Below are 25,081 nucleotides of genomic sequence, written 5' to 3'. Positions count from 1 at the left end.
TCCTCCCACCACAAAGGGGCCAGGACCAAAAGCTCTTGCTGCTCTTCAAGTAGCCAGGCAACCCCATTCACAGACCCACGAACGCTGGCGCTGTCTCTTTCTAGAGCCTCCCAAAATTGACCACTATTTGCGTGGGCTGCTGAGGACACCCGGAGGCAGGCTCAGCAATTGCGAACGTCCAGGGATTCCTCCCACCGCAAAGGGGCCAGGACCAAAAGCTCTTGCTGCTCTTCAAGTAGCCAGGCAAACCCCATTCACAGGCTCAAAAACATTATCACTGTCTCTTTCTAGTGCCTCCCAAAGCCCAATACTATCTGCGTGTGCTACCGAGTAAACCCTGAGGCAGGCTCAGCAATTGTGAACGTCCAGGGATTCCTCCCACCGCAAAGCGGCCAGGACCAAAAGCTCTTGCTGCTCTTCAAGTAGCCACGTAACCCCATTCATAGCCCCAAGAACCCTGGAACTGTCTCTTACTAGAACCTCCCAAACTCCAATATTATCTGCCTGCCGAGCCGAGTACACCCGGAGCCCAGCTCAGCAATTGCGAATGTCCAGGGATTCCTCCCACCGCAAAGGGGCCAGGACCAAAAGCTCTTGCTGCTCTTCAAGTAGCCACGCAACCCCATTCACAGACCCACCAACACTGGCGCTGTCTCTTTCTAGAGCCTCCCAAAGCCCAATACTATCTGCGTGGGCCGCCGAGTACACCCGGAGGCAGGCTCAGCAATTGCAAACGTCCAGGGATTCCTCCCACCGCAAAGGGGCCAGGACCAAAAGCTCTTGCTGCTTTTCAAGTAGCCACGTAACCCCATTCATAGCCCTATGAACACTGGCACTGTCTCTTTCTAGAGCCTCCCAAAACAGAACACTGCTTGCGTGGGCCGCTGAGGACACCCGGCGGCAGGCTCAGCAATTGCGAACGTCCAGGGATTCCTCCCACCGCAAAGGGGCCAGGACCAAAAGCTCTTGCTGCTCTTCAAGTAGCCAGGCAAACCCCATTCACCACCCCAGCAACGCTGGCGCTGTCTGTTTCTAGAGCCTCCCAAACTCCAATATTATCTGCCTGCGGAGCTGAGTACACCTGGAGCCCAGCTCAGCAATTGCGAACGTCCAGGGATTACTCCCACCCCAAAGGGACCAGGACCAAAAGCTCTTGCTGCTCTTCAAGTAGCCAGGACACCCCATTCACAGACCCACCAACGCTGGCGCTGTCTCTTTCTGGTGCCTCCCAAAGCCCAATACTATCTGCGTGGGCCGCCGAGTACACCCGGAGGCAGGATCAGCAATTGCGAACATCCAGGGATTCCTCCCACCGCAAAGGGGCCAGGACCAAAAGCTCTTGCTGTCTTCAAGTAGCCACGCAACCCCATTCACAGCCCTACAAACGCTGGCGCTGTCTCTTTCTAGTGCCTCCAAAACCCCAATACTATCTGCGTGGGCCGCCGAGTACACCCTGAGGCACGCTCAGCAAATGCAAACGTCCAGGGATTCCTCCCACCGCAAAGGGGCCAGGACCAAAAGCTCTTGCTGCTCTTCAAGTAGCCACGCAACCCCATTCACAGCCCTACAAACGCTGGCGCTGTCTCTTTCTGGTGACTCCCAAAGCCCATTACTATCTGCGTGGGCCGCCGAGTACACCCAGCGGAAGGCTCAACAATTGCGAACGTCCAGGGATTCCTCCCACCGCAAAGGGGCCAGGACCAAAAGCTCTTGCTGCTCTTCAAGTAGCCAGGCAACCCCATTCACAGCCCCACCAACGCTGGTGCTGTCTCTTTCTAGAGCCTCCCAAACTCCAATATTATCTGCCTGCGGAGCCGAGTACACCTGGAGCCCAGCTGAGCAATTGCGAACGTCCAGGGATTCCTCCCACCGCAAAGGGGCCAGGACCAAAAGCTCTTGCTGCTCTTCAAGTAGCCAGGCAAACCCCATGCGCAGCCCCAAAAACACTATCACTGTCTCTTTCTAGACCCACCCAAAAGAGAACACTGTTTGTGTGGGCTGCTGAGGACACCCTGAGGCAGGCTCAGCAATTGCGAACCTCCAGGGATTCCTCCCACCGCAAAGGGGCCAGGACCAAAAGCTCTTGCTGCTCTTCAAGTAGCCACGCAACCCCATTCACAGCCCTACAAACGCTGGCGCTGTCTCTTTCTACAGCCTCCCAAAACTGAACACTATTTGCGTGGGCAGCTGACGACACCCAAAAGCAGGCTCAGCAATTGCGAACGTCCAGGGATTCCTCCCACCGCAAAGGGGCCAGGACCAAAAGCTCTTGCTGCTCTTCAAGTAGCCAGGACACCCCAATCACAGACCCACCAACGCTGGCGCTGTCTCTTTCTAGTGCCTCCCAAAGCCCAATACTATCTGCGTGGGCCGCCGAGTACACCCGGAGGGAGGCTCAGCAATTGCGAACGTCCAGGGATTCCTCCCACCACAAAGCGGAGATGATCAAAAGCTCTTGCTGCTCTTCAAGTAGCCACGTAACCCCATTCATAGCCCCACGAACACTGGCACTGTCTCTTTCTAGAGCCTCCCAAAAGAGAACATTGTTTGCGTGGGCCGCTGAGGACACCCTGATGCACGCTCAGCAATTGCGAACGTCCAGGGATTCCTCCCACCCCAAAGGGGCCAGGACCAAAAGCTCTTGCTGCTCTTCAAGTAGCCAGGCAACCCCATTCACAGCCTCAAAAACATTATCACTGTCTCTTTCTAGTGCCTCGCAAAGCCCAATACTATCTGCGTGTGCTACCGAGTACACCCTGAGGCAGGCTCAGCAATTGTGAATGTCCAGGGATTCCTCCCACCGCAAAGCGGCCAGGACCAAAAGCTCTTGCTGCTCTTCAAGTAGCCACGTAACCCCATTCATAGCCCCAAGAACCCTGGAACTGTCTCTTTCTAGAGCTTCCCAAACTCCAATATTATCTGCCTGCCGAGCCGAGTACACCTGGAGCCCAGCTCAGCAATTGCGAATGTCCAGGGATTCCTCCCACCCCAAAGGGACCAGGACCAAAAGCTCTTGCTGCTCTTAGATTAGCCACGCAACCCCATTCACAGCCCTACAAACGCTGGCGCTGTCTCTTTCTAGAGCCTCCCAAAGCCCAATACTATCTGCGTGGGCCGCCGAGTACACCCGGAGGCAGGCTCAGCAAATGCAAATGTCCAGGGATTCCTCCCACCGCAAAGGGGCCAGGACCAAAAGCTCTTGCTGCTTTTCAAGTACCCACGTAACCCCATTCATAGCCCTATGAACACTGGCACTGTCTCTTTCTAGAGCCTCCCAAAAGAGAACACTGGTTGCGTGGGCCGCTGAGGACACCCGGCGGCAGGCTCAGCAATTGAGAACGTCCAGGGATTCCTCCCACCGCAAAGGGGCCAGGACCAAAAGCTCTTGCTGCTCTTCAAGTAGCCAGGCAAACCCCATTCACCACCCCAGCAACGCTGGCGCTGTCTCTTTCTAGAGCCTCCCAAACACCAATATTATCTGCCTGCGGAGCTGAGTACACCTGGAGCCCAGCTCAGCAATTGCGAACGTCCAGGGATTCCTGACACCCCAAAGGGACCAGGACCAAAAGCTCTTGCTGCTCTTCAAGTAGCCAGGACACCCCATTCACAGACCCACCAACGCTGGCGCTGTCTCTTTCTGGTGCCTCCCAAAGCCCAATACTATCTGCGTGGGCCGCCGAGTACACCCGGAGGCAGGATCAGCAATTGCGAACATCCAGGGATTCCTCCCACCGCAAAGGGGCCAGGACCAAAAGCTCTTGCTGTCTTCAAGTAGCCACGCAACCCCATTCACAGCCCTACAAACGCTGGCGCTGTCTCTTTCTAGTGCCTCCAAAACCCCAATACTATCTGCGTGGGCCGCCGAGTACACCCTGAGGCAGGCTCAGCAAATGCAAACGTCCAGGGATTCCTCCCACCGCAAAGGGACCAGGACCAAAAGCTCTTGCTGCTCTTCAAGTAGCCACGCAACCCCATTCACAGCCCTACAAACGCTGGCGCTGTCTCTTTCTGGTGCCTCCCAAAGCCCATTACTATCTGCGTGGGCCGCCGAGTACACCCAGCGGAAGGCTCAGCAATTGCGAACGTCCAGGGATTCCTCCCACCGCAAAGGGGCCAGGACCAAAAGCTCTTGCTGCTCTTCAAGTAGCCAGGCAACCCCATTCACAGACGCACCAATGCTGGCGCTGTCTCTTTCCAGAGCCTCCCAAAAGAGAACACTGTTTGCGTGGGCCGCTGAGGACACCCGGCGGCAGGCTCAGCAATTGCGAACGTCCAGGGATTCCTCCCACCGCAAAGGGGCCAGGACCAAAAGCTCTTGCTGCTCTTCAAGTAGCCACGCAACCCCATTCACAGCCCTACAAACGCTGGCGCTGTCTCTTTCTACAGCTTCCCAAAATTGAACACTATTTGCGTGGGCAGCTGAGGACACCCAGAAGCAGGCTCAGCAATTGCGAACGTCCAGGGATTCCTCCCACCGCAAAGGGGCCAGAACCAAAAGCTCTTGCTGCTTTTCAAGTAGCCACGTAACCCCATTAATAGCCCTATGAACACTGGCACTGTCTCTTTCTAGAGCCACCCAAAAGAGAACACAGGTTGCGTGGGCCGCTGAGGACACCCGGAGGCAGGCTCAGCAATTGCGAACGTCCAGGGATTCCTCCCACCCCAAAGGGGCCAGGACCAAAAGCTCTTGCTGCTCTTCAAGTAGCCAGGCAAACCCCATTCACAGCCTCAAAAACATTATAACTGTCTCTTTCTAGTGCCTCCCAAAGCCCAATACTATCTGCGTGTGCTACCGAGTACACCCGGCGGCAGGCTCAGCAATTGTGAACGTCCAGGGATTCCTCCCACCGCAAAGCGGCCAGGACCAAAAGCTCTTGCTGCTCTTCAAGTAGCCACGTAACCCCATTCATAGCCCCAAGAACCCTGGAACTGTCTCTTACTAGAACCTCCCAAACTCCAATATTATCTGCCTGCCGAGCCGAGTACACCCGGAGCCCAGCTCAGCAATTGCGAATGTCCAGGGATTCCTCCCACCGCAAAGGGGCCAGGACCAAAAGCTCTTGCTGCTCTTCAAGTAGCCACGCAACCCCATTCACAGACCCACCAACACTGGCGCTGTCTCTTTCTAGAGCCTCCCAAAGCCCAATACTATCTGCGTGGGCCGCCGAGTACACCCGGAGGCAGGCTCAGCAATTGCAAACGTCCAGGGATTCCTCCCACCGCAAAGGGGCCAGGACCAAAAGCTCTTGCTGCTTTTCAAGTAGCCACGTAACCCCATTCATAGCCCTATGAACACTGGCACTGTCTCTTTCTAGAGCCTCCCAAAACAGAACACTGCTTGCGTGGGCCGCTGAGGACACCCGGCGGCAGGCTCAGCAATTGCGAACGTCCAGGGATTCCTCCCACCGCAAAGGGGCCAGGACCAAAAGCTCTTGCTGCTCTTCAAGTAGCCAGGCAAACCCCATTCACCACCCCAGCAACGCTGGCGCTGTCTGTTTCTAGAGCCTCCCAAACTCCAATATTATCTGCCTGCGGAGCTGAGTACACCTGGAGCCCAGCTCAGCAATTGCGAACGTCCAGGGATTACTCCCACCCCAAAGGGACCAGGACCAAAAGCTCTTGCTGCTCTTCAAGTAGCCAGGCAAACCCCATTCACAGACCCACCAACGCTGGCGCTGTCTCTTTCTGGTGCCTCCCAAAGCCCAATACTATCTGCGTGGGCCGCCGAGTACACCCGGAGGCAGGATCAGCAATTGCGAACATCCAGGGATTCCTCCCACCGCAAAGGGGCCAGGACCAAAAGCTCTTGCTGTCTTCAAGTAGCCACGCAACCCCATTCACAGCCCTACAAACGCTGGCGCTGTCTCTTTCTAGTGCCTCCAAAACCCCAATACTATCTGCGTGGGCCGCCGAGTACACCCTGAGGCACGCTCAGCAAATGCAAACGTCCAGGGATTCCTCCCACCGCAAAGGGGCCAGGACCAAAAGCTCTTGCTGCTCTTCAAGTAGCCACGCAACCCCATTCACAGCCCTACAAACGCTGGCGCTGTCTCTTTCTGGTGACTCCCAAAGCCCATTACTATCTGCGTGGGCCGCCGAGTACACCCAGCGGAAGGCTCAACAATTGCGAACGTCCAGGGATTCCTCCCACCGCAAAGGGGCCAGGACCAAAAGCTCTTGCTGCTCTTCAAGTAGCCAGGCAACCCCATTCACAGCCCCACCAACGCTGGTGCTGTCTCTTTCTAGAGCCTCCCAAACTCCAATATTATCTGCCTGCGGAGCCGAGTACACCTGGAGCCCAGCTGAGCAATTGCGAACGTCCAGGGATTCCTCCCACCGCAAAGGGGCCAGGACCAAAAGCTCTTGCTGCTCTTCAAGTAGCCAGGCAAACCCCATGCGCAGCCCCAAAAACACTATCACTGTCTCTTTCTAGACCCACCCAAAAGAGAACACTGTTTGTGTGGGCTGCTGAGGACACCCTGAGGCAGGCTCAGCAATTGCGAACCTCCAGGGATTCCTCCCACCGCAAAGGGGCCAGGACCAAAAGCTCTTGCTGCTCTTCAAGTAGCCACGCAACCCCATTCACAGCCCTACAAACGCTGGCGCTGTCTCTTTCTAGAGCCTCCCAAAACTGAACACTATTTGCGTGGGCAGCTGACGACACCCAAAAGCAGGCTCAGCAATTGCGAACGTCCAGGGATTCCTCCCACCGCAAAGGGGCCAGGACCAAAAGCTCTTGCTGCTCTTCAAGTAGCCAGGACACCCCAATCACAGACCCACCAACGCTGGCGCTGTCTCTTTCTAGTGCCTCCCAAAGCCCAATACTATCTGCGTGGGCCGCCGAGTACACCCGGAGGGAGGCTCAGCAATTGCGAACGTCCAGGGATTCCTCCCACCACAAAGCGGAGATGATCAAAAGCTCTTGCTGCTCTTCAAGTAGCCACGTAACCCCATTCATAGCCCCACGAACACTGGCACTGTCTCTTTCTAGAGCCTCCCAAAAGAGAACATTGTTTGCGTGGGCCGCTGAGGACACCCTGATGCACGCTCAGCAATTGCGAACGTCCAGGGATTCCTCCCACCCCAAAGGGGCCAGGACCAAAAGCTCTTGCTGCTCTTCAAGTAGCCAGGACACCCCATTCACAGCCTCAAAAACATTATCACTGTCTCTTTCTAGTGCCTCGCAAAGCCCAATACTATCTGCGTGTGCTACCGAGTACACCCTGAGGCAGGCTCAGCAATTGTGAATGTCCAGGGATTCCTCCCACCGCAAAGCGGCCAGGACCAAAAGCTCTTGCTGCTCTTCAAGTAGCCACGTAACCCCATTCATAGCCCCAAGAACCCTGGAACTGTCTCTTTCTAGAGCTTCCCAAACTCCAATATTACCTGCCTGCCGAGCCGAGTACACCCGGAGCCCAGCTCAGCAATTGCGAATGTCCAGGGATTCCTCCCACCCCAAAGGGACCAGGACCAAAAGCTCTTGCTGCTCTTAGATTAGCCACGCAACCCCATTCACAGCCCTACAAACGCTGGCGCTGTCTCTTTCTAGAGCCTCCCAAAGCCCAATACTATCTGCGTGGGCCGCCGAGTACACCCGGAGGCAGGCTCAGCAAATGCAAATGTCCAGGGATTCCTCCCACCGCAAAGGGGCCAGGACCAAAAGCTCTTGCTGCTTTTCAAGTAGCCACGTAACCCCATTCATAGCCCTATGAACACTGGCACTGTCTCTTTCTAGAGCCTCCCAAAAGAGAACACTGGTTGCGTGGGCCGCTGAGGACACCCGGCGGCAGGCTCAGCAATTGCGAACGTCCAGGGATTCCTCCCACCGCAAAGGGGCCAGGACCAAAAGCTCTTGCTGCTCTTCAAGTAGCCAGGCAAACCCCATTCACCACCCCAGCAACGCTGGCGCTGTCTCTTTCTAGAGCCTCCCAAACACCAATATTATCTGCCTGCGGAGCTGAGTACACCTGGAGCCCAGCTCAGCAATTGCGAACGTCCAGGGATTCCTGACACCCCAAAGGGACCAGGACCAAAAGCTCTTGCTGCTCTTCAAGTAGCCAGGACACCCCATTCACAGACCCACCAACGCTGGCGCTGTCTCTTTCTGGTGCCTCCCAAAGCCCAATACTATCTGCGTGGGCCGCCGAGTACACCCGGAGGCAGGATCAGCAATTGCGAACATCCAGGGATTCCTCCCACCGCAAAGGGGCCAGGACCAAAAGCTCTTGCTGTCTTCAAGTAGCCACGCAACCCCATTCACAGCCCTACAAACGCTGGCGCTGTCTCTTTCTAGTGCCTCCAAAACCCCAATACTATCTGCGTGGGCCGCCGAGTACACCCTGAGGCAGGCTCAGCAAATGCAAACGTCCAGGGATTCCTCCCACCGCAAAGGGGCCAGGACCAAAAGCTCTTGCTGCTCTTCAAGTAGCCACGTAACCCCATTCATAGCCCCAAGAACCCTGGAACTGTCTCTTACTAGAACCTCCCAAACTCCAATATTATCTGCCTGCCGAGCCGAGTACACCCGGAGCCCAGCTCAGCAATTGCGAATGTCCAGGGATTCCTCCCACCGCAAAGGGGCCAGGACCAAAAGCTCTTGCTGCTCTTCAAGTAGCCACGCAACCCCATTCACAGACCCACCAACACTGGCGCTGTCTCTTTCTAGAGCCTCCCAAAGCCCAATAATATCTGCGTGGGCCGCCGAGTACACCCGGAGGCAGGCTCAGCAATTGCAAACGTCCAGGGATTCCTCCCACCGCAAAGGGGCCAGGACCAAAAGCTCTTGCTGCTTTTCAAGTAGCCACGTAACCCCATTCATAGCCCTATGAACACTGGCACTGTCTCTTTCTAGAGCCTCCCAAAACAGAACACTGCTTGCGTGGGCCGCTGAGGACACCCGGCGGCAGGCTCAGCAATTGCGAACGTCCAGGGATTCCTCCCACCGCAAAGGGGCCAGGACCAAAAGCTCTTGCTGCTCTTCAAGTAGCCAGGCAAACCCCATTCACCACCCCAGCAACGCTGGCGCTGTCTGTTTCTAGAGCCTCCCAAACTCCAATATTATCTGCCTGCGGAGCTGAGTACACCTGGAGCCCAGCTCAGCAATTGCGAACGTCCAGGGATTACTCCCACCCCAAAGGGACCAGGACCAAAAGCTCTTGCTGCTCTTCAAGTAGCCAGGACACCCCATTCACAGACCCACCAACGCTGGCGCTGTCTCTTTCTGGTGCCTCCCAAAGCCCATTACTATCTGCGTGGGCCGCCGAGTACACCCGGAGGCAGGATCAGCAATTGCGAACATCCAGGGATTCCTCCCACCGCAAAGGGGCCAGGACCAAAAGCTCTTGCTGTCTTCAAGTAGCCACGCAACCCCATTCACAGCCCTACAAACGCTGGCGCTGTCTCTTTCTAGTGCCTCCAAAACCCCAATACTATCTGCGTGGGCCGCCGAGTACACCCTGAGGCACGCTCAGCAAATGCAAACGTCCAGGGATTCCTCCCACCGCAAAGGGGCCAGGACCAAAAGCTCTTGCTGCTCTTCAAGTAGCCACGCAACCCCATTCACAGCCCTACAAACGCTGGCGCTGTCTCTTTCTGGTGACTCCCAAAGCCCATTACTATCTGCGTGGGCCGCCGAGTACACCCAGCGGAAGGCTCAACAATTGCGAACGTCCAGGGATTCCTCCCACCGCAAAGGGGCCAGGACCAAAAGCTCTTGCTGCTCTTCAAGTAGCCAGGCAACCCCATTCACAGCCCCACCAACGCTGGTGCTGTCTCTTTCTAGAGCCTCCCAAACTCCAATATTATCTGCCTGCGGAGCCGAGTACACCTGGAGCCCAGCTGAGCAATTGCGAACGTCCAGGGATTCCTCCCACCGCAAAGGGGCCAGGACCAAAAGCTCTTGCTGCTCTTCAAGTAGCCAGGCAAACCCCATGCGCAGCCCCAAAAACACTATCACTGTCTCTTTCTAGACCCACCCAAAAGAGAACACTGTTTGTGTGGGCTGCTGAGGACACCCTGAGGCAGGCTCAGCAATTGCGAACCTCCAGGGATTCCTCCCACCGCAAAGGGGCCAGGACCAAAAGCTCTTGCTGCTCTTCAAGTAGCCACGCAACCCCATTCACAGCCCTACAAACGCTGGCGCTGTCTCTTTCTACAGCCTCCCAAAACTGAACACTATTTGCGTGGGCAGCTGACGACACCCAAAAGCAGGCTCAGCAATTGCGAACGTCCAGGGATTCCTCCCACCGCAAAGGGGCCAGGACCAAAAGCTCTTGCTGCTCTTCAAGTAGCCAGGACACCCCAATCACAGACCCACCAACGCTGGCGCTGTCTCTTTCTAGTGCCTCCCAAAGCCCAATACTATCTGCGTGGGCCGCCGAGTACACCCGGAGGGAGGCTCAGCAATTGCGAACGTCCAGGGATTCCTCCCACCACAAAGCGGAGATGATCAAAAGCTCTTGCTGCTCTTCAAGTAGCCACGTAACCCCATTCATAGCCCCACGAACACTGGCACTGTCTCTTTCTAGAGCCTCCCAAAAGAGAACATTGTTTGCGTGGGCCGCTGAGGACACCCTGATGCACGCTCAGCAATTGCGAACGTCCAGGGATTCCTCCCACCCCAAAGGGGCCAGGACCAAAAGCTCTTGCTGCTCTTCAAGTAGCCAGGCAACCCCATTCACAGCCTCAAAAACATTATCACTGTCTCTTTCTAGTGCCTCGCAAAGCCCAATACTATCTGCGTGTGCTACCGAGTACACCCTGAGGCAGGCTCAGCAATTGTGAATGTCCAGGGATTCCTCCCACCGCAAAGCGGCCAGGACCAAAAGCTCTTGCTGCTCTTCAAGTAGCCACGTAACCCCATTCATAGCCCCAAGAACCCTGGAACTGTCTCTTTCTAGAGCTTCCCAAACTCCAATATTATCTGCCTGCCGAGCCGAGTACACCCGGAGCCCAGCTCAGCAATTGCGAATGTCCAGGGATTCCTCCCACCCCAAAGGGACCAGGACCAAAAGCTCTTGCTGCTCTTAGATTAGCCACGCAACCCCATTCACAGCCCTACAAACGCTGGCGCTGTCTCTTTCTAGAGCCTCCCAAAGCCCAATACTATCTGCGTGGGCCGCCGAGTACACCCGGAGGCAGGCTCAGCAAATGCAAATGTCCAGGGATTCCTCCCACCGCAAAGGGGCCAGGACCAAAAGCTCTTGCTGCTTTTCAAGTACCCACGTAACCCCATTCATAGCCCTATGAACACTGGCACTGTCTCTTTCTAGAGCCTCCCAAAAGAGAACACTGGTTGCGTGGGCCGCTGAGGACACCCGGCGGCAGGCTCAGCAATTGAGAACGTCCAGGGATTCCTCCCACCGCAAAGGGGCCAGGACCAAAAGCTCTTGCTGCTCTTCAAGTAGCCAGGCAAACCCCATTCACCACCCCAGCAACGCTGGCGCTGTCTCTTTCTAGAGCCTCCCAAACACCAATATTATCTGCCTGCGGAGCTGAGTACACCTGGAGCCCAGCTCAGCAATTGCGAACGTCCAGGGATTCCTGACACCCCAAAGGGACCAGGACCAAAAGCTCTTGCTGCTCTTCAAGTAGCCAGGACACCCCATTCACAGACCCACCAACGCTGGCGCTGTCTCTTTCTGGTGCCTCCCAAAGCCCAATACTATCTGCGTGGGCCGCCGAGTACACCCGGAGGCAGGATCAGCAATTGCGAACATCCAGGGATTCCTCCCACCGCAAAGGGGCCAGGACCAAAAGCTCTTGCTGTCTTCAAGTAGCCACGCAACCCCATTCACAGCCCTACAAACGCTGGCGCTGTCTCTTTCTAGTGCCTCCAAAACCCCAATACTATCTGCGTGGGCCGCCGAGTACACCCTGAGGCAGGCTCAGCAAATGCAAACGTCCAGGGATTCCTCCCACCGCAAAGGGGCCAGGACCAAAAGCTCTTGCTGCTCTTCAAGTAGCCACGCAACCCCATTCACAGCCCTACAAACGCTGGCGCTGTCTCTTTCTGGTGCCTCCCAAAGCCCATTACTATCTGCGTGGGCCGCCGAGTACACCCGGAGGCAGGCTCAGCAATTGCGAACGTCCAGGGATTCCTCCCACCGCAAAGGGGCCAGGACCAAAAGCTCTTGCTGCTCTTCAAGTAGCCAGGCAACCCCATTCACAGACGCACCAATGCTGGCGCTGTCTCTTTCCAGAGCCTCCCAAAAGAGAACACTGTTTGCGTGGGCCGCTGAGGACACCCGGCGGCAGGCTCAGCAATTGCGAACGTCCAGGGATTCCTCCCACCGCAAAGGGGCCAGGACCAAAAGCTCTTGCTGCTCTTCAAGTAGCCACGCAACCCCATTCACAGCCCTACAAACGCTGGCGCTGTCTCTTTCTACAGCTTCCCAAAATTGAACACTATTTGCGTGGGCAGCTGAGGACACCCAGAAGCAGGCTCAGCAATTGCGAACGTCCAGGGATTCCTCCCACCGCAAAGGGGCCAGAACCAAAAGCTCTTGCTGCTTTTCAAGTAGCCACGTAACCCCATTAATAGCCCTATGAACACTGGCACTGTCTCTTTCTAGAGCCACCCAAAAGAGAACACAGGTTGCGTGGGCCGCTGAGGACACCCGGAGGCAGGCTCAGCAATTGCGAACGTCCAGGGATTCCTCCCACCCCAAAGGGGCCAGGACCAAAAGCTCTTGCTGCTCTTCAAGTAGCCAGGCAAACCCCATTCACAGCCTCAAAAACATTATAACTGTCTCTTTCTAGTGCCTCCCAAAGCCCAATACTATCTGCGTGTGCTACCGAGTACACCCGGCGGCAGGCTCAGCAATTGTGAACGTCCAGGGATTCCTCCCACCGCAAAGGGGCCAGGACCAAAAGCTCTTGCTGCTCTTCAAGTAGCCACGTAACCCCATTCATAGCCCCAAGAACCCTGGAACTGTCTCTTTCTAGAGCCTCCCAAACTCCAATATTATCTGCCTTCCGAGCCGAGTACACCCGGAGCCCAGCTCAGCAATTGTGAATGTCCAGGGATTCCTCCCACCCCAAAGGGACCAGGACCAAAAGCTCTTGCTGCTCTTAGAGTAGCCACGCAACCCCATTCACAGCCCTACAAACGCTGGCGCTGTCTCTTTCTAGTGCCTCCAAAAGCCCAATACTATCTGCGTGGGCCGCCGAGTACACCCGGAGGCAGGATCAGCAATTGCGAACGTCCAGGGATTCCTCCCACCGCAAAGGGGCCAGGACCAAAAGCTCTTGCTGCTCTTCAAGTAGCCACGCAACCCCATTCACAGACCCACCAACACTGGCACTGTCTCTTTCTAGAGCCTCCCAAAAGAGAACACTGTTTGCGTGGGCTGCTGAGGACACCCGGCGGCAGGCTCAGCAATTGCAAACGTCCAGGGATTCCTCCCACCGCAAAGGGGCCAGAACCAAAAGCTCTTGCTGCTTTTCAAGTAGCCACGTAACCCCATTCATAGCCCTATGAACACTGGCACTGTCTCTTTCTAGAGCCTCCCAAAACAGAACACTGCTTGCGTGGGCCGCTGAGGACACCCAGAGGCAGGCTCAGCAATTGCGAACGTCCAGGGATTCCTCCAACCGCAAAGGGGCCAAGACCAAAAGCTCTTGCTGCTCTTCAAGTAGCCAGGCAAACCCCATTCACCACCCCAGCAACGCGGGCGCTGTCTCTTTCTAGAGCCTCCCAAACTCCAATATTATCTGCCTGCGGAGCTGAGTACACCTGGAGCCCAGCTGAGCAATTGCGAATGTCCAGGGATTCCTCCCACCGCAAAGGGACCAGGACCAAAAGCTCTTGCTGCTCTTCAAGTAGCCAGGACACCCCATTCACAGACCCAACAACGCTGGCGCTGTCTCTTTCTGGTGCCTCCCAAAGCCCAATACTATCTGCGTGGGCCGCCGAGTACACCCGGAGGCAGGCTCAGCAATTGCGAACATCCAGGGATTCCTCCCACCGCAAAGGGGCCAGGACCAAAAGCTCTTGCTGTCTTCAAGTAGCCACGCAACCCCATTCACAGCCCTACAAACGCTGGCGCTGTCTCTTTCTGGTGCCTCCCAAAGCCCATTACTATCTGCGTGGGCCGCCGAGTACACCCGGCGGCAGGCTCAACAATTGCGAACGTCCAGGGATTCCTCCCACCGCAAAGGGGCCAGGACCAAAAGCTCTTGCTGCTCTTCAAGTAGCCAGGCAAACCCCATTCACCACCCCAGCAACGCTGGCGCTGTCTCTTTCTAGACCCTCCCAAAAGAGAACACTGTTTGCGTGGGCCGCTGAGGACACCCGGCGGCAGGCTCAGCAATTCCGAACGTCCAGGGATTCCTCCCACCGCAAAGGGGCCAGGACCAAAAGCTCTTGCTGCTCTTCAAGTAGCCAGGCAAACCCCATGCGCAGCCCCAAAAACACTATCACTGTCTCTTTCTAGACCCTCCCAAAATAGAACACTGTTTGCGTGGGCTGCTGAGGACACCCTGAGGCAGGCTCAGCAATTGCGAACGTCCAGGGATTCCTCCCACCGCAAAGGGACCAGGACCAAAAGCTCTTGCTGCTCTTCAAGTAGCCACGCAACCCCATTCACAGCCCTACAAACGCTGGCGCTGTCTCTTTCTGGTGCCTCCCAAAGCCCATTACTATCTGCGTGGGCCGCCGAGTACACCCAGAGGCAGGCTCAGCAATTGCGAACATCCAGGGATTCCTCCCACCGCAAAGGGGCCAGGACCAAAAGCTCTTGCTGCTCTTCAAGTAGCCAGGCAAACCCCATTCACCACCCCAGCAACGCTGGCGCTGTCTCTTTCTGGTGCCTCCCAAAGCCCAATATTATCTGCCTGCGGAGCTGAGTATACCTGGAGCCCAGCTCAGCAATTGTGAACGTCCAGGGATTCCTGACACCCCAAAGGGACCAGGACCAAAAGCTCTTGCTGCTCTTCAAGTAGCCAGGACACCCCATTCACAGACCCACCAACGCTGGCGCTGTCTCTTTCTGGTGCCTCCCAAAGCCCAATACTATCTGCGTGGGCCGCCGAGTACACCCGGAGGCAGGCTCAGCAATTGCGAACATCCAGGGATTCCTCCCACCGCAAAGGGGCCAGGACCAAAAGCTCTTGCTGTCTTCAAGTAGCCACGCAACCCCATTCACAGCCCTACAAACGCTGGCGCTGTCTCTTTCTAGTGCCTCCAAAACCCCAATACTATCTGCGTGGGCCGCCGAGTACACCCTGAGGCACGCTCAGCAAATGCAAACGTCCAGGGATTCCTCCCACCGCAAAGGGGCCAGGACCAAAAGCTCTTGCTGCTCTTCAAGTAGCCACGCAACCCCATTCACAGCCCTACAAACACTGGCGCTGTCTCTTTCTGGTGCCTCCCAAAGCCCATTACTATCTGCGTGGGCCGCCGAGTACACCCAGCGGAAGGCTCAGCAATTGCGAACGTCCAGGGATTCCTCCCACCGCAAAGGGGCCAGGACCAAAAGCTCTTGCTGCTCTTCAAGTAGCCAGGCAACCCCATTCACAGCCCCACCAACGCTGGTGCTGTCTCTTTCTAGAGCCTCCCAAACTCCAATATTATCTGCCTGCGGAGCCGAGTACACCTGGAGCCCAGCTGAGCAATTGCGAATGTCGAGGGATTCCTCCCACCTCAAAGGGGCCAGGACCAAAAGCTCTTGCTGCTCTTCAAGTAGCCACGCAACCCCATTCACAGCCCTACAACCGCTGGCGCTGTCTCTTTCTACAGCCTCCCAAAATTGAACACTATTTGCGTGGGCAGCTGAGGACACCCTGATGCAGGCTCAGCAATTGCGAACGTCCAGGGATTCCTCCCACCGCAAAGGGACCAGGACCAAAAGCTCTTGCTGCTCTTCAAGTAGCCACGCAACCCCATTCACAGCCCTACAAACACTGGCGCTGTCTCTTTCTGGTGCCTCCCAAAGCCCATTACTATCTGCGTGGGCCGCCGAGTACACCCAGCGGAAGGCTCAACAATTGCGAACGTCCAGGGATTCCTCCCACCCCAAAGGGGCCAGGACCAAAAGCTCTTGCTGCTCTTCAAGTAGCCAGGCAACCCCATTCACAGCCCCACCAACGCTGGTGCTGTCTCTTTCTAGAGCCTCCCAAACTCCAATATTATCTGCCTGCGGAGCCGAGTACACCTGGAGCCCAGCTGAGCAATTGCGAATGTCGAGGGATTCCTCCCACCTCAAAGGGGCCAGGACCAAAAGCTCTTGCTGCTCTTCAAGTAGCCACGCAACCCCATTCACAGCCCTACAACCGCTGGCGCTGTCTCTTTCTACAGCCTCCCAAAATTGAACACTATTTGCGTGGGCAGCTGAGGACACCCTGATGCAGGCTCAGCAATTGCGAACGTCCAGGGATTCCTCCCACCGCAAAGGGACCAGGACCAAAAGCTCTTGCTGCTCTTCAAGTAGCCAGGACACCCCATTCACAGACCCACCAACGCTGGCGCTGTCTCTTTCTAGTGCCTCCCAAAGCCCAATACTATTTGTGTGGGCCGCCGAGTACACCCGGAGGCAGGCTCAGCAATTGCAAACGTCCAGGGGTTACTCCCACCGCAAAGGGGCCAGGACCAAAAGCTCTTGCTGCTCTTCAAGTAGCCACGTAACCCCATTCATAGCCCCACGAACACTGGCACTGTCTCTTTCTAGAGCCTCCCAAAAGGGAACATTGTTTGCGTGGGCCGCTGAGGACACCCTGATGCAGGCTCAGCAATTGCGAACGTCCAGGGATTCCTCCCACCGCAAAGGGGCCAGGACCAAAAGCTCTTGCTGCTCTTCAAGTAGCCAGGCAAACCCCATTCACAGCCTCAAAAACATTATCACTGTCTCTTTCTAGTGCCTCGCAAAGCCCAATACTATCTGCGTGTGCTACCGAGTACACCCTGAGGCAGGCTCAGCAATTGTGAACGTCCAGGGATTCCTCCCACCGCAAAGCGGCCAGGACCAAAAGCTCTTGCTGCTCTTCAAGTAGCCACGTAACCCCATTCATAGCCCCAAGAACCCTGGAACTGTCTCTTTCTAGAGCCTCCCAAACTCCAATATTATCTGCCTTCCGAGCCGAGTACACCCGGAGCCCAGCTCAGCAATTGCGAATGTCCAGGGATTCCTCCCACCGCAAAGGGACCAGGACCAAAAGCTCTTGCTGCTCTTCAAGTAGCCAGGACACCCCATTCACAGACCCACCAACGCTGGCGCTGTCTCTTTCTGGTGCTTCCCAAAGCCCAATACTATCTGCGTGGGCCGCCGAGTACACCCGGAGGCAGGCTCAGCAATTGCAAACGTCCAGGGATTCCTCCCACCGCAAAGGGGCCAGAACCAAAAGCTCTTGCTGCTTTTCAAGTAGCCACGTAACCCCATTCATAGCCCGATGAACACTGGCACTGTCTCTTTCTAGAGCCTCCCAAAAGAGAACACTGGTTGCGTGGGCCGCTGAGGACACCCGGCGGCAGGCTCAGCAATTGCGAACGTCCAGGGATTCCTCCCACCGCAAAGGGGCCAGGACCAAAAGCTCTTGCTGCTCTTCAAGTAGCCAGGACACCCCATTCACAGCCCCACCAACGCTGGTGCTGTCTCTTTCTAGAGCCTCCCAAACTCCAATATTCTCTGCCTGCGGAGCCGAGTACACCTGGAGCCCAGCTGAGCAATTTCGAATGTCCAGGGATTCCTCCCACCGCAAAGGGGCCAGGACCAAAAGCTCTTGCTGCTCTTCAAGTAGCCAGGCAAACCCCATGCGCAGCCCCAAAAACACTATCACTGTCTCTTTCTAGACCCACCCAAAAGAGAACACTGTTTGTGTGGGCTGCTGAGGACACCCTGAGGCAGGCTCAGCAATTGCGAACCTCCAGGGATTCCTCCCACCGCAAAGGGGCCAGGACCAAAACCTCTTGCTGCTCTTCAAGTAACCACGCAACCCCATTCACAGCCCTACAAACGCTGGCGCTGTCTCTTTCTACAGCCTCCCAAAACTGAACACTATTTGCGTGGGCAGCTGACGACACCCAAAAGCAGGCTCAGCAATTGCGAACGTCCAGGGATTCCTCCCACCGCAAAGGGGCCAGGACCAAAAGCTCTTGCTGCTCTTCAAGTAGCCAGGACACCCCAATCACAGACCCACCAACGCTGGCGCTGTCTCTTTCTGGTGCCTCCCAAAGCCCAATACTATCTGCGTGGGCCGCCGAGTACACCCGGAGGCAGGCTCAGCAATTGCGAACATCCAGGGATTCCTCCCACCGCAAAGGGGCCAGGACCAAAAGCTCTTGCTGTCTTCAAGTAGCCACGCAACCCCATTCACAGCCCTACAAACGCTGGCGCTGTCTCTTTCTGGTGCCTCCCAAAGCCCATTACTATCTGCGTGGGCCGCCGAGCACACCCGGCGGCAGGCTCAACAATTGCGAACGTCCAGGGATTCCTCCCACCGCAAAGGGGCCAGGACCAAAAGCTCTTGCTGCTCTTCAAGTAGCCAGGCAACCCCATTCACAGACGCACCAACGCTGGCGCTGTCTCTTTCTAGACCCTCCCAAAAGAGAACACTGTTTGCGTGGGCAGCTGAGGACACCCGGCGGCAGGCTCAGCAATTCCGAACGTCCAGGGATTCCTCCCACCGCAAAGGGGCCAGGACCAAAAGCTCTTGCTGCTCTTCAAGTAGCCAGGCAAACCCCATGCGCAGCCCCAAAAACACTATCACTGTCTCTTTCTAGACCCTCCCAAAATAGAACACTGTTTGCGTGGGCTGCTGAGGACACCCTGAGGCAGGCTCAGCAATTGCGAACGTCCAGGGATTCCTCCCACCCCAAAGGGACCAGGACCAAAAGCTCTTGCTGCTCTTCAAGTAGCCACGCAACCCCATTCACAGCCCTACAAACGCTGGCGCTGTCTCTTTCTGGTGCCTCCCAAAGCCCATTACTATCTGCGTGGGCCGCCGAGTACACCCAGAGGCAGGCTCAGCAATTGCGAACATCCAGGGATTCCTCCCACCGCAAAGGGGCCAGGACCAAAAGCTCTTGCTGCTCTTCAAGTAGCCAGGCAAACCCCATTCACCACCCCAGCAACGCTGGCGCTGTCTCTTTCTAGAGCCTCCCAAACACCAATATTATCTGCCTGCGGAGCTGAGTACACCTGGAGCCCAGCTCAGCAATTGCGAACGTCCAGGGATTCCTCCCACCGCAAAGGGGCCAGGACCAAAAGCTCTTGCTGCTCTTCAAGTAGCCAGGACACCCCATTCACAGACCCACCAAAGCTGGCGCTGTCTCTTTCTGGTGCCTCCCAAAGCCCAATACTATCTGCGTGGGCCGCCGAGTACACCCAGAGGCAGGCTCAGCAATTGCGAACATCCAGGGATTCCTCCCACCGCAAAGGGGCCAGGACCAAAAGCTCTTGCTGTCTTCAAGTAGCCACGCAACCCCATTCACAGCCCTACAAACGCTGGCGCTGTCTCTTTCTAGTGCCTCCAAAACCCCAATACTATCTGCGTGGGCCGCCGAGTACACCCTGAGGCACGCTCAGCAAATGCAAACGTCCAGGGATTCCTCCCACCGCAAAGGGGCCAGGACCAAAAGCTCTTGCTGCTCTTCAAGTAGCCACGCAACCCCATTCACAGCCCTACAAACACTGGCGCTGTCTCTTTCTGGTGCCTCCCAAAGCCCATTACTATCTGCGTGGGCCGCCGAGTACACCCAGCGGAAGGCTCAACAATTGCGAACGTCCAGGGATTCCTCCCACCGCAAAGGGGCCAGGACCAAAAGCTCTTGCTGCTCTTCAAGTAGCCAGGCAACCCCATTCACAGCCCCACCAACGCTGGTGCTGTCTCTTTCTAGAGCCTCCCAAACTCCAATATTATCTGCCTGCGGAGCCGAGTACACCTGGAGCCCAGCTGAGCAATTGCGAATGTCGAGGGATTCCTCCCACCTCAAAGGGGCCAGGACCAAAAGCTCTTGCTGCTCTTCAAGTAGCCACGCAACCCCATTCACAGCCCTACAACCGCTGGCGCTGTCTCTTTCTACAGCCTCCCAAAATTGAACACTATTTGCGTGGGCAGCTGAGGACACCCTGATGCAGGCTCAGCAATTGCGAACGTCCAGGGATTCCTCCCACCGCAAAGGGACCAGGACCAAAAGCTCTTGCTGCTCTTCAAGTAGCCACGCAACCCCATTCACAGCCCTACAAACGCTGGCGCTGTCTCTTTCTGGTGCCTCCCAAAGCCCATTACTATCTGCGTGGGCCGCCGAGTACACCCAGCGGAAGGCTCAACAATTGCGAACGTCCAGGGATTCCTCCCACCGCAAAGGGGCCAGGACCAAAAGCTCTTGCTGCTCTTCAAGTAGCCAGGCAACCCCATTCACAGCCCCACCAACGCTGGTGCTGTCTCTTTCTAGAGCCTCCCAAACTCCAATATTATCTGCCTGCGGAGCCGAGTACACCTGGAGCCCAGCTGAGCAATTGCGAATGTCGAGGGATTCCTCCCACCTCAAAGGGGCCAGGACCAAAAGCTCTTGCTGCTCTTCAAGTAGCCACGCAACCCCATTCACAGCCCTACAACCGCTGGCGCTGTCTCTTTCTACAGCCTCCCAAAATTGAACACTATTTGCGTGGGCAGCTGAGGACACCCTGATGCAGGCTCAGCAATTGCGAACGTCCAGGGATTCCTCCCACCGCAAAGGGACCAGGACCAAAAGCTCTTGCTGCTCTTCAAGTAGCCAGGACACCCCAATCACAGACCCACCAACGCTGGCGCTGTCTCTTTCTAGTGCCTCCCAAAGCCCAATACTATTTGTGTGGGCCGCCGAGTACACCCGGAGGCAGGATCAGCAATTGCAAACGTCCAGGGGTTACTCCCACCGCAAAGGGGCCAGGACCAAAAGCTCTTGCTGCTCTTCAAGTAGCCACGTAACCCCATTCATAGCCCCACGAACACTGGCACTGTCTCTTTCTAGAGCCTCCCAAAAGGGAACATTGTTTGCGTGGGCCGCTGAGGACACCCTGATGCAGGCTCAGCAATTGCGAACGTCCAGGGATTCCTCCCACCGCAAAGGGGCCAGGACCAAAAGCTCTTGCTGCTCTTCAAGTAGCCAGGCAAACCCCATTCACAGCCTCAAAAACATTATCACTGTCTCTTTCTAGTGCCTCGCAAAGCCCAATACTATCTGCGTGTGCTACCGAGTACACCCTGAGGCAGGCTCAGCAATTGTGAACGTCCAGGGATTCCTCCCACCGCAAAGCGGCCAGGACCAAAAGCTCTTGCTGCTCTTCAAGTAGCCACGTAACCCCATTCATAGCCCCAAGAACCCTGGAACTGTCTCTTTCTAGAGCCTCCCAAACTCCAATATTATCTGCCTTCCGAGCCGAGTACACCCGGAGCCCAGCTCAGCAATTGCGAATGTCCAGGGATTCCTCCCACCGCAAAGGGACCAGGACCAAAAGCTCTTGCTGCTCTTCAAGTAGCCAGGACACCCCATTCACAGACCCACCAACGCTGGCGCTGTCTCTTTCTGGTGCCTCCCAAAGACCAATACTATCTGCGTGGGCCGCCGAGTACACCCGGAGGCAGGCTCAGCAATTGCGAACATCCAGGGATTCCTCCCACCGCAAAGGGGCCAGAACCAAAAGCTCTTGCTGCTTTTCAAGTAGCCACGTAACCCCATTCATAGCCCTATGAACACTGGCACTGTCTCTTTCTAGAGCCTCCCAAAAGAGAACACTGGTTGCGTGGGCCGCTGAGGACACCCGGCGGCAGGCTCAGCAATTGCGAACGTCCAGGGATTCCTCCCACCGCAAAGGGGCCAGGACCAAAAGCTCTTGCTGCTCTTCAAGTAGCCAGGACACCCCATTCACAGCCCCACCAACGCTGGTGCTGTCTCTTTCTAGAGCCTCCCAAACTCCAATATTCTCTGCCTGCGGAGCCGAGTACACCTGGAGCCCAGCTGAGCAATTGCGAATGTCCAGGGATTCCTCCCACCGCAAAGGGGCCAGGACCAAAAGCTCTTGCTGCTCTTCAAGTAGCCAGGCAAACCCCATGCGCAGCCCCAAAAACACTATCACTGTCTCTTTCTAGACCCACCCAAAAGAGAACACTGTTTGTGTGGGCTGCTGAGGACACCCTGAGGCAGGCTCAGCAATTGCGAACCTCCAGGGATTCCTCCCACCGCAAAGGGGCCAGGACCAAAAGCTCTTGCTGCTCTTCAAGTAACCACGCAACCCCATTCACAGCCCTACAAACGCTGGCGCTGTCTCTTTCTACAGCCTCCCAAAACTGAACACTATTTGCGTGGGCAGCTGACGACACCCAAAAGCAGGCTCAGCAATTGCGAACGTCCAGGGATTCCTCCCACCGCAAAGGGGCCAGGACCAAAAGCTCTTGCTGCTTTTCAAGTAGCCACGTAACCCCATTCATAGCCCTATGAACACTGGCACTGTCTCTTTCTAGAGCCTCCCAAAAGAGAACACTGGTTGCGTGGGCCGCTGAGGACACCCGGCGGCAGGCTCAGCAATTGAGAACGTCCAGGGATTCCTCCCACCGCAAAGGGGCCAGGACCAAAAGCTCTTGCTGCTCTTCAAGTAGCCAGGCAAACCCCATTCACCACCCCAGCAACGCTGGCGCTGTCTCTTTCTAGAGCCTCCCAAACACCAATATTATCTGCCTGCGGAGCTGAGTACACCTGGAGCCCAGCTCAGCAATTGCGAACGTCCAGGGATTCCTGACACCCCAAAGGGACCAGGACCAAAAGCTCTTGCTGCTCTTCAAGTAGCCAGGACACCCCATTCACAGACCCACCAACGCTGGCGCTGTCTCTTTCTGGTGCCTCCCAAAGCCCAATACTATCTGCGTGGGCCGCCGAGTACACCCGGAGGCAGGATCAGCAATTGCGAACATCCAGGGATTCCTCCCACCGCAAAGGGGCCAGGACCAAAAGCTCTTGCTGTCTTCAAGTAGCCACGCAACCCCATTCACAGCCCTACAAACGCTGGCGCTGTCTCTTTCTAGTGCCTCCAAAACCCCAATACTATCTGCGTGGGCCGCCGAGTACACCCTGAGGCAGGCTCAGCAAATGCAAACGTCCAGGGATTCCTCCCACCGCAAAGGGGCCAGGACCAAAAGCTCTTGCTGCTCTTCAAGTAGCCAGGCAACCCCATTCACAGACGCACCAATGCTGGCGCTGTCTCTTTCCAGAGCCTCCCAAAAGAGAACACTGTTTGCGTGGGCCGCTGAGGACACCCGGCGGCAGGCTCAGCAATTGCGAACGTCCAGGGATTCCTCCCACCGCAAAGGGGCCAGGACCAAAAGCTCTTGCTGCTCTTCAAGTAGCCACGCAACCCCATTCACAGCCCTACAAACGCTGGCGCTGTCTCTTTCTACAGCTTCCCAAAATTGAACACTATTTGCGTGGGCAGCTGAGGACACCCAGAAGCAGGCTCAGCAATTGCGAACGTCCAGGGATTCCTCCCACCGCAAAGGGGCCAGAACCAAAAGCTCTTGCTGCTTTTCAAGTAGCCACGTAACCCCATTAATAGCCCTATGAACACTGGCACTGTCTCTTTCTAGAGCCACCCAAAAGAGAACACAGGTTGCGTGGGCCGCTGAGGACACCCGGAGGCAGGCTCAGCAATTGCGAACGTCCAGGGATTCCTCCCACCGCAAAGGGACCAGGACCAAAAGCTCTTGCTGCTCTTCAAGTAGCCAGGCAAACCCCATTCACAGCCTCAAAAACATTATAACTGTCTCTTTCTAGTGCCTCCCAAAGCCCAATACTATCTGCGTGTGCTACCGAGTACACCCGGCGGCAGGCTCAGCAATTGTGAACGTCCAGGGATTCCTCCCACCGCAAAGCGGCCAGGACCAAAAGCTCTTGCTGCTCTTCAAGTAGCCACGTAACCCCATTCATAGCCCCAAGAACCCTGGAACTGTCTCTTTCTAGAGCCTCCCAAACTCCAATATTATCTGCCTGCCGAGCCGAGTACACCCGGAGCCCAGCTCAGCAATTGTGAATGTCCAGGGATTCCTCCCACCCCAAAGGGACCAGGACCAAAAGCTCTTGCTGCTCTTAGAGTAGCCACGCAACCCCATTCACAGCCCTACAAACGCTGGCGCTGTCTCTTTCTAGTGCCTCCAAAAGCCCAATACTATCTGCGTGGGCCGCCGAGTACACCCGGAGGCAGGATCAGCAATTGCGAACGTCCAGGGATTCCTCCCACCGCAAAGGGGCCAGGACCAAAAGCTCTTGCTGCTCTTCAAGTAGCCACGCAACCCCATTCACAGACCCACCAACACTGGCACTGTCTCTTTCTAGAGCCTCCCAAAAGAGAACACTGTTTGCGTGGGCTGCTGAGGACACCCGGCGGCAGGCTCAGCAATTGCAAACGTCCAGGGATTCCTCCCACCGCAAAGGGGCCAGAACCAAAAGCTCTTGCTGCTTTTCAAGTAGCCACGTAACCCCATTCATAGCCCTATGAACACTGGCACTGTCTCTTTCTAGAGCCTCCCAAAACAGAACACTGGTTGCGTGGGCCGCTGAGGACACCCAGAGGCAGGCTCAGCAATTGCGAACGTCCAGGGATTCCTCCAACCGCAAAGGGGCCAAGACCAAAAGCTCTTGCTGCTCTTCAAGTAGCCAGGCAAACCCCATTCACCACCCCAGCAACGCGGGCGCTGTCTCTTTCTAGAGCCTCCCAAACTCCAATATTATCTGCCTGCGGAGCTGAGTACACCTGGAGCCCAGCTGAGCAATTGCGAATGTCCAGGGATTCCTCCCACCGCAAAGGGACCAGGACCAAAAGCTCTTGCTGCTCTTCAAGTAGCCAGGACACCCCATTCACAGACCCAACAACGCTGGCGCTGTCTCTTTCTGGTGCCTCCCAAAGCCCAATACTATCTGCGTGGGCCGCCGAGTACACCCGGAGGCAGGCTCAGCAATTGCGAACATCCAGGGATTCCTCCCACCGCAAAGGGGCCAGGACCAAAAGCTCTTGCTGTCTTCAAGTAGCCACGCAACCCCATTCACAGCCCTACAAACGCTGGCGCTGTCTCTTTCTGGTGCCTCCCAAAGCCCATTACTATCTGCGTGGGCCGCCGA

The sequence above is a fragment of the Platalea leucorodia genome (genome assembly GCF_965183815.1).
Source record: "Platalea leucorodia genome assembly, chromosome: 6".
Classification (NCBI taxonomy): domain Eukaryota; kingdom Metazoa; phylum Chordata; class Aves; order Pelecaniformes; family Threskiornithidae; genus Platalea; species Platalea leucorodia.
The sequence above is the reverse complement of the archived record's forward strand: the minus strand, read 5'-3'. Positions refer to the sequence as shown.